Consider the following 13118-nt stretch of genomic DNA (forward strand, 5'->3'; position numbering starts at 1 on the left):
GTTTACTCCGTCACTCAAATAGGCCAGCAGCTTCTGGATGTTACAATATGTGCTAGAACCAATGAACTCACAATCTTGATGTTGCACATCTCCTTTTGTTGTAAAAGAGGTTTTTAAATCCATGCTGTGTTTTATCAGATGCTGTGTCAGTGGATCAAACATTAGGTAAACTTTCATAGAGTGATGTTGGCTAACCAGGAAAGGCCAACCAATACCCATGTCCTTGTAATCAATATATGATTGTTCTTCTTCCAGGGTAAAAGAAATCTAATGTAATCAATTTGCCTTCAAGGGGCTGGTTGGTATCCCAGAGAGATGACTGCAAAACACACTTTTTTGAAGGAAACATAGTTAAGGGATTCCAAAGTCAAGAGAGAAGACAAAAACAAAACCACTAAAGGAATTCAAAGTCCCTAGTAAATATTAAGAGCAGTACAATTCTTAGCCAGATTAAAGTAACATTTACTTCAAATCCTATATCCAGCTTTCAACCAAAAACTAAAAGGCAAGAAAAAAAAAAAAAGAGAAGAGACAAAGCAAGTATCAGAAGCCAACTCAGATTAAGATTCAAATGTTGAAATCATTTCTGACTAAAGATTTGAAATAACTATGAATAATATGTTAAGGCCTATAAGGTAAAAAGTAGGCAACATACAAGAGATGGGTAACATAAGTAGAAAGATTAAGAACTCTAAGAAAAAAAATTAAGAGCTAGAAACCAAACATACTGCTACAAAAGTGAAGAACATCTTCTAAGTGCAGATTAGTAGACTTAACACAGCTAATAAAAAAACTGGTGATCTTGAAGACCAGTCAATAGAAACAGCCTAAATTCAAATTCAAAGAAATAAAAGAATTAAAAAGCCAAATTAGAATACATGAAAATTGTAGGACAACTTCTAAAGGGGGCAATGTATGTGAAACTAGAAAACCCGAAAAATAAGAAAGAAAGAAAGGAGCAAAAGAAATATGAAGTAATAAAGGATGAAAATCTTCCAAAATTAATGAAAGATACAAACCCAGAGATCCAGGAAGCTCAGATAATACCAAGCATAATAACTTTTTTCTTAAACTACACTTGGTATGATCAAACTTCAGGCAACCAAACACAAAGATAAAATCTTGGAAAAAGCCAGACCCAGGGATGTGAAGGGCAGGGAGGCGTCTTACAAGTAGAGGACCAAAAATGAAAATTACAGCAGACTTCTCATCAGAAACTATGCACACAAGAAGAGAGTGGAATGAAATATTTTTGGGAAAAAAAATCAGCCTCTATCCAGTGGAATTATCCTTCAAACATGAAGAAGAAATAAAATCTTCTCAACAAAGATAGAAAGTATTCATTTCCAACAGAATGGGAGATACAAAGAAATGTCAAAACAAGTTCTTCAGGACAAAAGGAAAAATTATATAGAGATATTAATATAAAGGAATACAGCAGGAATAAAGCAGAATAAGCTTACATTCCATGCAAAAGCATGGATGGATGCTAAGTGCAGATTGCTAAGTGAAAGAAGTTAGTGTGAAGAGACCACATACTATCTTCCAATTACATGACACTTGGAAAAGGCAAAATGATAAAGACAATTTTTAAATCAGTGGTTTCTAGATCCAGATAAATGAACAAGATATAAATAGTTGAAGCACATGGATTTTTTTAGTGCAGTAAAATTATTCTTTACAACACTGCTATTATAGATATGATTTGGATTATGCATTTGTCAGAATTCATAAAACATTATAATATGATATGAATCCCACTGTGTATGCAAAATTGGAAAAAATCATAGAGGAAATCACAGGAAGAAATTCAGCATGTGGCAAAAAAATCTATATTACAAATGTATGAAATAGTCTCACTGAAGGGGGTTAAAGATAAGGGTGCAACTCTAAGTAACTTTGGAAATAGTTTTAAGACTAAAGGCAAAAGAAACTGTACATAAACACCACATCTAATGTGTACTCTGCAGGGACCTTGTTTTACTAGCAGACATAGACTCTGCTATCAATGAAACAGTGCACATCTTGAAAACATTTCCACTTATGTAAGCAAGGGAGAAATAAAGGAGCAAATAAATAAATAAATACATTTATCATAAACATCACAAATTGCTACTAGTTTTCATGGCTTATAAACCCCTTCACGTGATAAACTGGCCTTTCCCCATTTCTTGTCTGTAACTTCCTACTCAGACAGTGAGAAAGTTAGCTCCCACCATCTGCGACACATTTACTTTTATTCAATTGTAGTGTATGTGCACCATGGTTTCAGAATTGTTCCTTTATGCTCCTGTGGGATACTAATTTATCAACTAGTAAAAGACATGAAAAAATGTTCAGCATCTCTAGTAATTAGATAAATGCAATTAAAACTACTCTAAGATTTCATCTCACTCCACTCAGAATGGTAATTATCAAGAATACAAGCAATAATAAGTGTTGGCAAGGATGTGGGGGGAAAGGTACACTGATACATTGCTGGTGGCATTGCAAATTGGTGCATCCATTCTAGAAAGCAGTATGGAGATTGCTTAGAAAACTTGGAATGGAACTACCATTTGACCCAGCTATCCCACTGCTTAGTTTATACCCAAAGACTTAAAATCAGCATATTATAGTGACGCAGCCACATCAATGTTTACAGCAGCTCAATTCAAAGTAGTTAAACTGTGGGAGCAACTGAGATACGCTTCGATAGATGAATGGATAAAGAAACTGTGATATATATACATAATGGAATATTAATCAGCATTAAAAGAGAATAAAATTATGGCATTTTCAGGTAAATGGATGGAGTTGGAGAACATCATGCTAAGCAAAGTAAGACAATCCCCAAAACCAAAGGCCAAATGTTCTCTCTGATAAGTGGAAGCTGATCCATAATCAGGAGGAGGGACATAGGAAGAATGGAGCAACTTTGGACAAAAAAGAAGCAGAGTAGGGGAGGGGAAATGGGAACAGAAAAGATGGTGGAATGAGATTGACATCAATATGAGGAATACATAGGTGTGATGCTACATCATGTACAATCAGAAAAATGAAAAGTTGTGCTCCATTTGTGTTCAATGAATCAAAATGCATTCTGCTGTTATATATACCTAATTAGAATAAATAAATAAATAAATATTTTAAAAAATCAATATTCTGACAAATTTCAGAAGGCAGAAGAAATGTCAACATGGAATCCAGAAACCCTTGGTCTGTGATCAGTGGAAGAACTGATACTTTAAAATTATTTGACATAAATAATGTGGTTTGAAGCACATATGAGATTCAGAAACTAAATATTATTACTTTGATTTGAATTATAATTGAAACAGTTAATTTGTACTTTTAGTAGTGTGACTTGTAAAAGTAGCTTTGTTAATCTGCTTTCTAGGAAGATACAAATTTTGTTTCCTATTTTAACTTGAATTATAGTATTTTAATTAAAATGCCTGATATTTTATGTTTAAGAAGTTACCTGGTCCAATGTCTAGGGACAAACTGGTACTTGATGAATATATAGTGAATGAATGAATAAATAAATAAAAAGCCCATTAAAAAAAGAACAGTGTGCCAAATATCAATTTAATTTTTCTATACAATTATGATACATGGTAAAGTCCACTTTTGTGCTTCCTCTTTCTCCATTAAATATCTCTTATAGACAAGTGATTTAATGTGATATTTTTGAGATATTGAGGAAAATATGCTTCTTGATTGAGAACAGAGAACAGTCACAAAGCCAAAACACAGGTAAGAAAAATAATTTTGAGAAAACAAATGGGAACCAGAGGTGACTAGAAGAGACATAGTCCTCTGAGAACCTTTAGGGACATAAAGAAGAGGGAAATGAGTTTCCTCTAAGTCTGAGGAATGTGGCTGGCAAGTAAAGTACAAATCTGTAAGGCTGCTAGGTAAGAGGACATATTGTTGGTAGTGTGTGGAGGCCTGCTTTAAAACAGGAATTTTAAAAGTATCTGCCACAGGCAATTTTATGAGCATAAAATGTTAAACTCCAGTTCACATCAGCCACTTCAAACAAAAGGAAGTTGCGATTTATTCATTGCCATCTTAGTTGGAAAAACCGAATGCCAGCACAGAAACTTCCTTTCAATTATGTGTTCCTGGCTTTCTGCCTTCTTAAAATAAATCAAGCAGCACTGCCCCACCTCCCAGAACAAAAACAGCACCAGCACCATGTCAAAGTGAAGTCAAAAGCCAAAATCTCCAAAGCAGAGGCAACCAACCCCTTACACCAGCCTCTAACTCGGTTGATTCATCTCCCTTGCTTGCATAAGTGGAAATGTTTTCAAGATGTGCACTGTTTCATTGACAGCAGAATCTAGGTCTTCTAGCAAAACAAAGTCCCTGCAGAGAACACATTAGAAAAAAACCTGGAGAAAACAATTCAATTTCATGAAGCAATTATTGGTTATACCAGACAGTTCAATAAGAGATACCAAAATCAAGAACTCTGCTCTGACTTCAGGAGACTTTCAATCTAACAGACAAGATAAAACCAACAAGTAAGTGGCCATTTAAACAAAGTAAAAAAGGTTGCTAGATGAAAAAAGTTCAGGTGATTGGTTGCACAACATTGTAAACAGACTTAACACCCCTGAACTATACACTTAAAATGGTCGAAGTGGTAAATTTTATATGTATTTTATCACAATTAAAATTTTAAATTAAATATAAAGAGAAAAATGTAAGTGAAGATAATATTTTTTTTTCCTTTTTGGTACCAGGAACTGAAACCAGGGGTGCTTAACCATTGAGCCACTTCCCCAGCCCCCCCCCTTTTTTTTTTTTTGTATTTTACTTTGAGAAAGGGTCTCACTGAGTTGCTTAGAGCCACACTAAGTTGCTGAGGCTGGCTTTGAACTCATGATCCTCCTGCATCAGCCTCCCAAGCTGATGGGATTACAGGCGTGCACCACCACGTCCAGCTGAAGATAAATTTGTCAACCACCCTACTCTGTTGGGGAAAAAGACAGGGAAAGTCTGGCATTGACCTGGCCCCAGGCAAGACTGGATTCTGGGGAATGGAAGAAAAACAAATTTTCAACCAAGAATATCCAGTTTGGAAAAAACAGAGAAGTCAGTTCAAAATCCATTCAGGAAAATCAATTATAAAATGCAAGAAAACAAGTGGAGAAAACACCAGAATTTGTGTGAAAGTTCAGAGAAAAGAGAACAGAGATGGACAAAGTTATTGGCAGAGCACAAGAGCATTCCAGCAATAAGAGGAAATACAGAGCAATTGCCAACTGTTTTGGGCATCTCTGGCTCCCTCTTCAAGTTTCAAGACAAGGATTTCACGATGAGTAGGTACAGAGTTGGTGTTAGATAGCAAGGGTTGATGCAGGACAACAACCGACAAGGATCTGCCCAAATGGAAGGAGGAAGATCAAGAAAAGCTTCCTGGAAAAAGTGACAGTGAATGTGAACTTTAAAAATAGGCTGGGCATGGTGGCACATGCCCGTAATTGCCAGCAATTTGGGAGGCTGAGGTAATAGGATCACAAGTTCAAGGGCAGCCTCAGCAACTTAGTGAGGTCCTAAGCAACTTAGCCAGACCCTGTATCAAAATTAAAAAATAAACAAGGTCGGTAGTGCTCAGTGGTTTAAGTGCCCCTGGGATCAATCCTTGTACCAAAAAAAAAAAAAAAAAAAGTGTGCTTGCTTTGGCAGCATATATACTAAAATTGGAGTGATACACAGAGGATTGGCATCGCCCTGCACAAGAACAGCATGTAAATTTGTGAAGTGATCTGTATTTTTCTGTTTCCAGTCTTTCTCTGTTTTGTGTTACATTCTCCAGTTTAAAATTTAGCATTATAATCTCAGCTTTCAGATTACTAAACTGTTCAGTATACTAGGAAAAAAGAAGAGATGCATTTTGAACATGAGATGTACAAAAGAGCATTTCCATACGATAAAAATGACATGCCCAGTAAAACTAAGGAAAGTCTAGAGAATGTGGTAATGCATACCTAGCAGATGCATTGATCTAAAATGTAAGAAAAATAAAGCTGTAAGGTAACCCTGGAAAAAAGATGAGGATGGTACCATTAGGGTCTCTCAGGTCAGAATACAGCAATAAATAAAATTAATTTGGTAATATGTTTTTAATGCATTGGAATAGGAAGATATAATACATAAAAATGTATTTAAAAACTTTTTCTGTGACTAGATAAGAAGATTATGCCTAATATGAGTTTCAGCTTGATTATTGCTGGTATTCAGTTACAATACCCAGTACCTAGTAGGTATAGATGAATAGCAGTTATTTGCTGAGTTAACAAATCAATGCATAAAAAACACTAATGAATTAATTAGGAGGATCTAAGCTAAGGCTATAGCAATGGTAATGAACAATTAGAAATAAATAGAAAAGTATTGTTGAAACAAATTCAATATGATTTAATATTAGATCAAAAGGGGAGAAATAATATATGATTTTGAAGTTTGGGGTCTGGGAGCTTTGAACCTGTGCATAGGAAAGGCTTTTTATTGTTAATCCTTCTCATTGGAGGTGTAAATTAGAATTGAGTTGGGAAATACCCACAATACAGAAAGGAGTATAATAAGGAGATTATAATTGACAGGAAATTGAATTATCTAGCTATACATTTTGGGATGAACAGAAACAGTGTTCTTAGCTAACCTAACAGAATTCTAAGCAACTTGGATATTTCAAAGAATGGATAACCTAGGTGTTACTCGGTTTTTCTCAGTAGCAAATATAAAACAAACAAAAAAGCTAATTAAATTGAAAAGCTGCCCTATAGCTCATCTCACAATTTTTGAAGCAATCCATTTTACTTTAAGTACTCCTAACAAATACCTTCTAAAAGGCAAAGATACCGGTAAAAATGAAACTCAATGTTCCCAGCTCGAAATGTTTCCATCTCTGCCCTGATAGATGATACAATAATGAAGATGATCTACATACTCCCTACCGCAATATCTGACTATTTTCTAAAAAAGATGTTTCCTTTTTACACCATAGAGAGACAGAGTTTCCCCAGGTAGAGAACAAAGAGCTCTCTCCTAGAAGACAAAATCTTAGAGAGTAAATTAATTGTATTGATAAATCTAATCATAATTCTGTTCGCATCTTAAACTAAAGCACAGATAAAGGATGATGTAGGTTATTTTAATAGTCACTTAACAATAGTTATTTAGTGACATATTTACTAAGAAAGTTCATTTCTTGCTTCAGGGTAACATGAGAACTTGAGATTTTTCTGAAGTTTTACAACCTAGCCCCAGACATATCAGCTGAAAATGAGGTCTCTTGTTAGAGTTCTTTGATTCCCTTGGTATATTCTGGGAATACAGTAAAATAATTGTCTCTACCATTTACCATAAAGAAATTTAACTATATAAAAAACATTAACCACTTCACATCTGAACTAACAGAACATGTTTTTGAGGCCAGGCTGATCTCCCTGTCAACAGGGACTCAGACCTGAGGATGGGGGTACAAAGTAAGTAAAAAACCACAGACTGGCCTTTGGGGTGGGTGTGTGGCAAGTAAATGGAAGCACATTACACAACCATATACACAACTGTATATTGCTCAGCCAACAGTGTTCATTTTGGAGATACAATCTTGTGATCAACATCCAACCTAAGATCCATCCAATCCCCTGTTTTCCAAATAGTATTCTATCCTGTTATTTAAAATCTATGGGCATCCACATTCCAGAACCTCCCCTGCGAGTTTGATTGGGTTTCCCACAAATATAAATTATATTCATTTATGACATTATGTAGCCTCAGTCCTTTCTAATTCTTCATTCAAATCCGAGGAAACTCTCATAGGAAGGTGCTTGGAAGGTATTTCCACAAGTCATCCAAGAGGGTGGAGACCAAAACACTAGCATTTCAGCCTTCAAAGGCACAGCAGCTGGCTGGTAAGAACTTGTTCCTAATTCCAGGAGTAAAAATACACAAAATAGGCCATTTTCTTACAAAGTGTCTAAGAAGGAATGAAAAATTATTATAAAAGTATCTGGGGTCTTAAAATATGTTTATCTTAAAGAGCTGCCATTTCTCATATCTCTTTTCTCTAAATACCATTCCTGCCACAGCCCAGATTGAAACAACTAGGATTGAAAGGGAAAAAGTTCATGAAACCCACAGTGAATTAGGGAAAACAGACTCTACACCAAGAAAACAAAAATTTAAGAAGCACAAGGGAATTTGCTCTCACAGAAAAAGAAGCTTGGGATTGTCCTCACAAGAAAGTGCAGGATAGAGCTCTAAATAAATAGTGTTATCACCAAAAAAAAAATAATAATAATAATAATAATAACATTTAAAACTAAGATCAGTAGGAACAGAAAACGTACAATTCTTTTAAAAATTCTTCCTCTGACCTTAATCCTGTACATCACAAATCATTTTCTACATTTCTCTTTCGGGTCATGGACATCAGAATCCTCCAACAATTGAAACAGTGCTAGAAACAATCACCTATTGAACACTTACTAAGTACCACGGACTATGCAAAGGGTTTTACAGACATAAATTCTTTTAACTCTCACAATAACTCTATTGGTAATTAAAATGAATTTGCACCAAGTGAAAACTGCACTGGCATTTGGACTATGGAAAAAATGTGCTTCTTTTTTTTTCTTTTTTTTTTTATTGTTGGTTGTTCAAAACATTACATAGTTCTTGACATATCATATTTCACACTTTGATTCAAGTGGGTTATGAACTCCCATTTTTACCCCGTATACAGATTGCAGCATCACATCAGTTACACATCCATTGTTTTACATATTGCTATACTAGTGTCTGTTGTATTCTGCTGCCTTTCCTATCCTCTACTATCCCCCATCCCCTCCCCACCCCTCCCATCTTCTCTCTCTACCCCATCTACTGTAATTCATTTCTCCCCCTTGTTTTTTTTTCCCTTTCCCCTCACTTCCTCTTGTATGTAATTTTGTATAACCATGAGGGTCTCCTTCCATTTCCATGCAATTTCCCTTCTCTCTCCTTTTCCCTCCCACCTCTTGTCCCTGTTTAATGTTAATCTTCTTCTCATGCTCTTCCTCCCAACTCTGTTCTTAGTTACTCTCCTTATATCAAAGAAAACATTTGGCATTTGTTTTTTAGAGATTGGCTAGCTTCACTTAGCATATCTGCTCTAATGCCATCCATTTCCCTGCAAATTCTATGATTTTGTCATTTTTTAATGCAGAGTAATACTCCATTGTGTATAAATGCCACATTTTTTTTTTATCCATTCGTCTATTGAAGGGCATCTAGGTTGGTTCCACAGTCTTGCTATTGTGAATTGTGCTGCTATGAACATCGATGTAGCAGTGTCCCTGTAGCATGCTCTTTTTAGGTCTTCAGGGAATAGTCCGAGAAGGGGAATAGCTGGGTCAAATGGTGGTTCCATTCCCAGCTTTCCAAGAAATCTCCATACTGCTTTCCAAATTGGCTGCACCAATTTGCAGTCCCACCAGCAATGTACAAGTGTACCCTTTTCCCCACATCCTTGCCAGCACTTGTTGTTGTTTGACTTCATAATGGCTGCCAATCTTACTGGAGTGAGATGGTATTTAGGGTGGTTTTGATTTGCATTTCTCTGACTGCTAGAGATGGTGAGCAAAACATGTGCTTCTTCATCATGTCCCTTGTCATCCCTGAAGCGGAACCCAAAAGTGATGGGGGCAACAGGGATCCCACACAAACTATAACTGCAGAAAAGCAACTAGGAAATGGGTATCTGAATGTTTGGTTTACTTAATTTGGTTTAAGTAAAGGGTGGGATAGAGGAGATGAATTAAAATCCTCGTGAATAGACAAGGTTAACCAACAGTTTTACTCAAAATGTATGAATCAAAGATTGAGATTCCCAATATATCTGCTGCTCTGTACATGCAATCATATTTATTTATAAAAAATAATAAATAAAAATAAATCAACTCTTCCTCGTTGTTGGATTAGTTATGGTATATGTGTGTACACATACTTAGGTTTAGATGCAACTTATATGAAATCTCCATATACATACATATGCCTAAAACCATACATTACCAGGTATCCAATATTTACTTACCACACATTCGGCAACCAAGAGCTTAAGAGGGAAACACACAATAAGCAAAACGTTCTCTCTGCATTCAAAATGGATGTGGTAAAAATCAGGTTCTTAGAGCACTGCCTTGTCCCTCCTGCCCATTCTCAAAGCTAATTAACTTTTATTTACTTACCATTGCTCAGGGGCTTGGTATTAGTAGCCTGTTTATTTTTATTCTCCTAGATAAGAAGTAAGAAAGGGAAAATTATTAGAGATAAAGATCTGCATTGGCCACAAAAAGTGACATGACTTGAGCTGCTTAATACCTTGTTGCTGAACAATTTTGTGACTGAGTAAACTTTACCCAAAATCTATTATACAGTTGTCTTAGCACGAATTCTTATTGCGGGGGTGGGGGGACTTAGTGTTTTAGTTTTCTGTGCCCAGAGCATGAGTCAAGAATTACTGTTATATGGGTTGGGGTTGTAGCTCAATGGTAGAGCACTTGCCTAGCACGTGTGAGGCACTGGGTTCAATCCTCAATGCCACATACAAAAAAATAAATAAAGGTCCATCAACAACTAAATATGTATATAAAATTTTAAAAAAAAAAAGAATTACTGTTATGTTAGGTTGAACAAACTGTCTTTTTCAGTGATAGCTTGATTGTAAGGAACAGAACTAACCTAGGCCAACTCCATTCAAAGCATGTGTATATAACTGTCCCTCTGGGGAAGATAATAATTACTATAAGAATTCAGAACTCCCAGACACGAAGAACACCTGACCCTCATGGAAACTGGAGCCACAGGCAGGGAAACAATCAGGTCCACAGTCCACCTCACTCTCCCAGAGTGTTTCTCACCTGTGTTATGAATCTGTGTAAAGAATCTCTTGGGGGGCTGAGGATGTGGCTCAAGCGGTAGCGCGCTCGCCTGGCATGCGTGCGGCCTGGGTTCGATCCTCAGCACCACATACAAACAAAGATGTTGTGACAGCCAAATACTAAATAAATAAATAAATAAATATTAAAATTCTCTCTCTCTCTCTCTCTCTCTCTCTCTCTCTCTCTCTCTCCCTCTCTCTCTCACTCTCTCTTTAAAAAAAAAAAAAAAAAAACAGAATCTCTTGGTTCTGCCAGGAACTTTGAGTGGTGTCTAGTTTTGTCCTTACTTCCAGCTTCAATGTCCCACCTTTCTGCTCATTTCCCCAGAAATAGGTCTAATTCCAAATTCCCCAAGAAATGAATCTGATTGGCCCAGACTAAATCAGATGTTTACCCATAGTCAAACCAGTTGTAGCCAAGTGTGGCAGGGTAAATGTTAGAACCATTACTGCCTAAAGCAGCCATTCAGAAGTTATTCATTTAACCACTTATTTATCTGTTTCCTTATAATATGTGGTCTCTCACCACATGAACTCACATTTGAGAAGAGATAGGTATTTATTCTATGCTGTTTTGAAGGCAGAACTCAGATCGAGAATGAAAATGACAGAAAAATTAACTATGCAACCACTGGTGGACTCCAGAAATGAAATGGAAGATTTCGGGATGCTTTACCTAGCTCCTCAACCACAGCAAGTGGCAGCAACTATCAAGAATAGTGTTGAAGTGATTCCAGCATGGGGGAGAAGATGGAACTAAAGCATTTGCTAGTCTCTTTAAACTCCATGATTCCAGGGGCTGGGGCTGTAGCTCAGTAACAGAGCATCTGCCTAGTATGTATGAGGCACTGGGTTTGATCCTAAGCACCACATAAAAATAAATAGAGGTATTGTGTCCATCTACAATTAAAAACAAAAACAAACAAACAAACAAAAAACCAACCAAACAAACAAAAAAACACTCTAATTCCAAAATGGAGCTTCACAGAATGGAGTTCAGAAACAGAATGACAACATCTGAAACTACAGTTGACCACAGAGAGGGCTTCCCAACAGGCTTCATTACGTTGTTCCCCATCCTTGATCTTCATAGATGTACTCTCTGTACTGAAGACATTGCTCAAATGTTCAAAGAGAGCCACCGTGGCTCTGAAAGAACATTTTTATAAGCCATGTTGTAGGCTGACTGTACAAATCCGTAATAGAAGCACTATAGGATCTATTGTGACTAATCTGTTTTTAGAACAATACTGAGAAATGACACCACTTCTAATCAGAAAGGGAAATGGGCTGATCTCTCTGAGTATATGTGTGTGTGTCTCTGCCTGTGATGCAATAAAGGATTTATGTAAGCAACCTTGAAGATCATCTGTGACAGGCAATGCTCTGGACGGCAACAAAGGAAAGCAACAAACACCAGGGTTTTAAATGCTGACTTTGAAACCTGCCAATGTGTGTCCTGGCTCCCTCCTCTCTGGCCTATACCTTTTTCCTTATTTGGAAGTAGATAGAATCACAGCACTTAGATCACATAATGATAAAAAGAAAAAATAATAGACTTAAGGCATTTAGCCTAGTGCAATGTGTGGTTCATAGTGAACATTTAGCAATAATTTGTTACATAGTTATATAATATTAATATGTACTGACTGGTTTGAATTTTATCATTAGTCCTCCTGGCTTTAAAAATGAAGAAATATTTTATGGTTGAGGACATTGAGACTCGGGGGAGTTAAATAAATTTCTCAAAGTTAAATTTTGAGTAGCATACCTGTAATTTGCACTCGATTTGTTTGAAATCAAGAACTTAAATCAAGTAGTTTCTGACATCTTTAATATTAAACTTCTGCCTGGCATTTCAGGTAAACAAACATGTTTAGAGATAAGTTCTTCAAAGAAATGATTAAGTTAAAATGAGGCCTTTAGCGTAGACCTTTAATCAATCTGACTGGTGTCCTTTATAAAATAAGATCTGCCACACAAAGAAATTTAGCAGCAGGTGTGCCTGCACAAGGAGAAAAGAGCACACGAGGATGCTGAGGATGCTGTTAGCAGGGCTTCTACAAGCCAAGGAGAGAGGTCTCAGGAAAACCAAACCTATAGAAACCTTGATCTTAGACCTAACACCTCCAGAACTGAGAAAAATAAATTTCTGTTGCATAGGCCACATGGTCTGTGATATTTCACTATGGTAGCCCTA

At 36.4% G+C, this 13118-nt stretch overlaps 1 non-coding gene across 1 annotated transcript; it reads left to right on the plus strand.

Annotated features, from left to right (window-relative positions):
- Positions 1-5663: 5663 nt before the first annotated feature.
- On the plus strand, positions 5664-5769 carry LOC143405297 (U6 spliceosomal RNA). Its single transcript, XR_013092017.1, has one exon. It is a non-coding gene; the product is annotated as a U6 spliceosomal RNA (small nuclear RNA).
- The last annotated feature ends 7349 nt before the right edge of the window (positions 5770-13118 follow it).

The sequence above is a fragment of the Callospermophilus lateralis genome, chromosome 7 (genome assembly GCF_048772815.1).
Source record: "Callospermophilus lateralis isolate mCalLat2 chromosome 7, mCalLat2.hap1, whole genome shotgun sequence".
Taxonomy (NCBI): Eukaryota; Metazoa; Chordata; class Mammalia; order Rodentia; family Sciuridae; genus Callospermophilus; species Callospermophilus lateralis.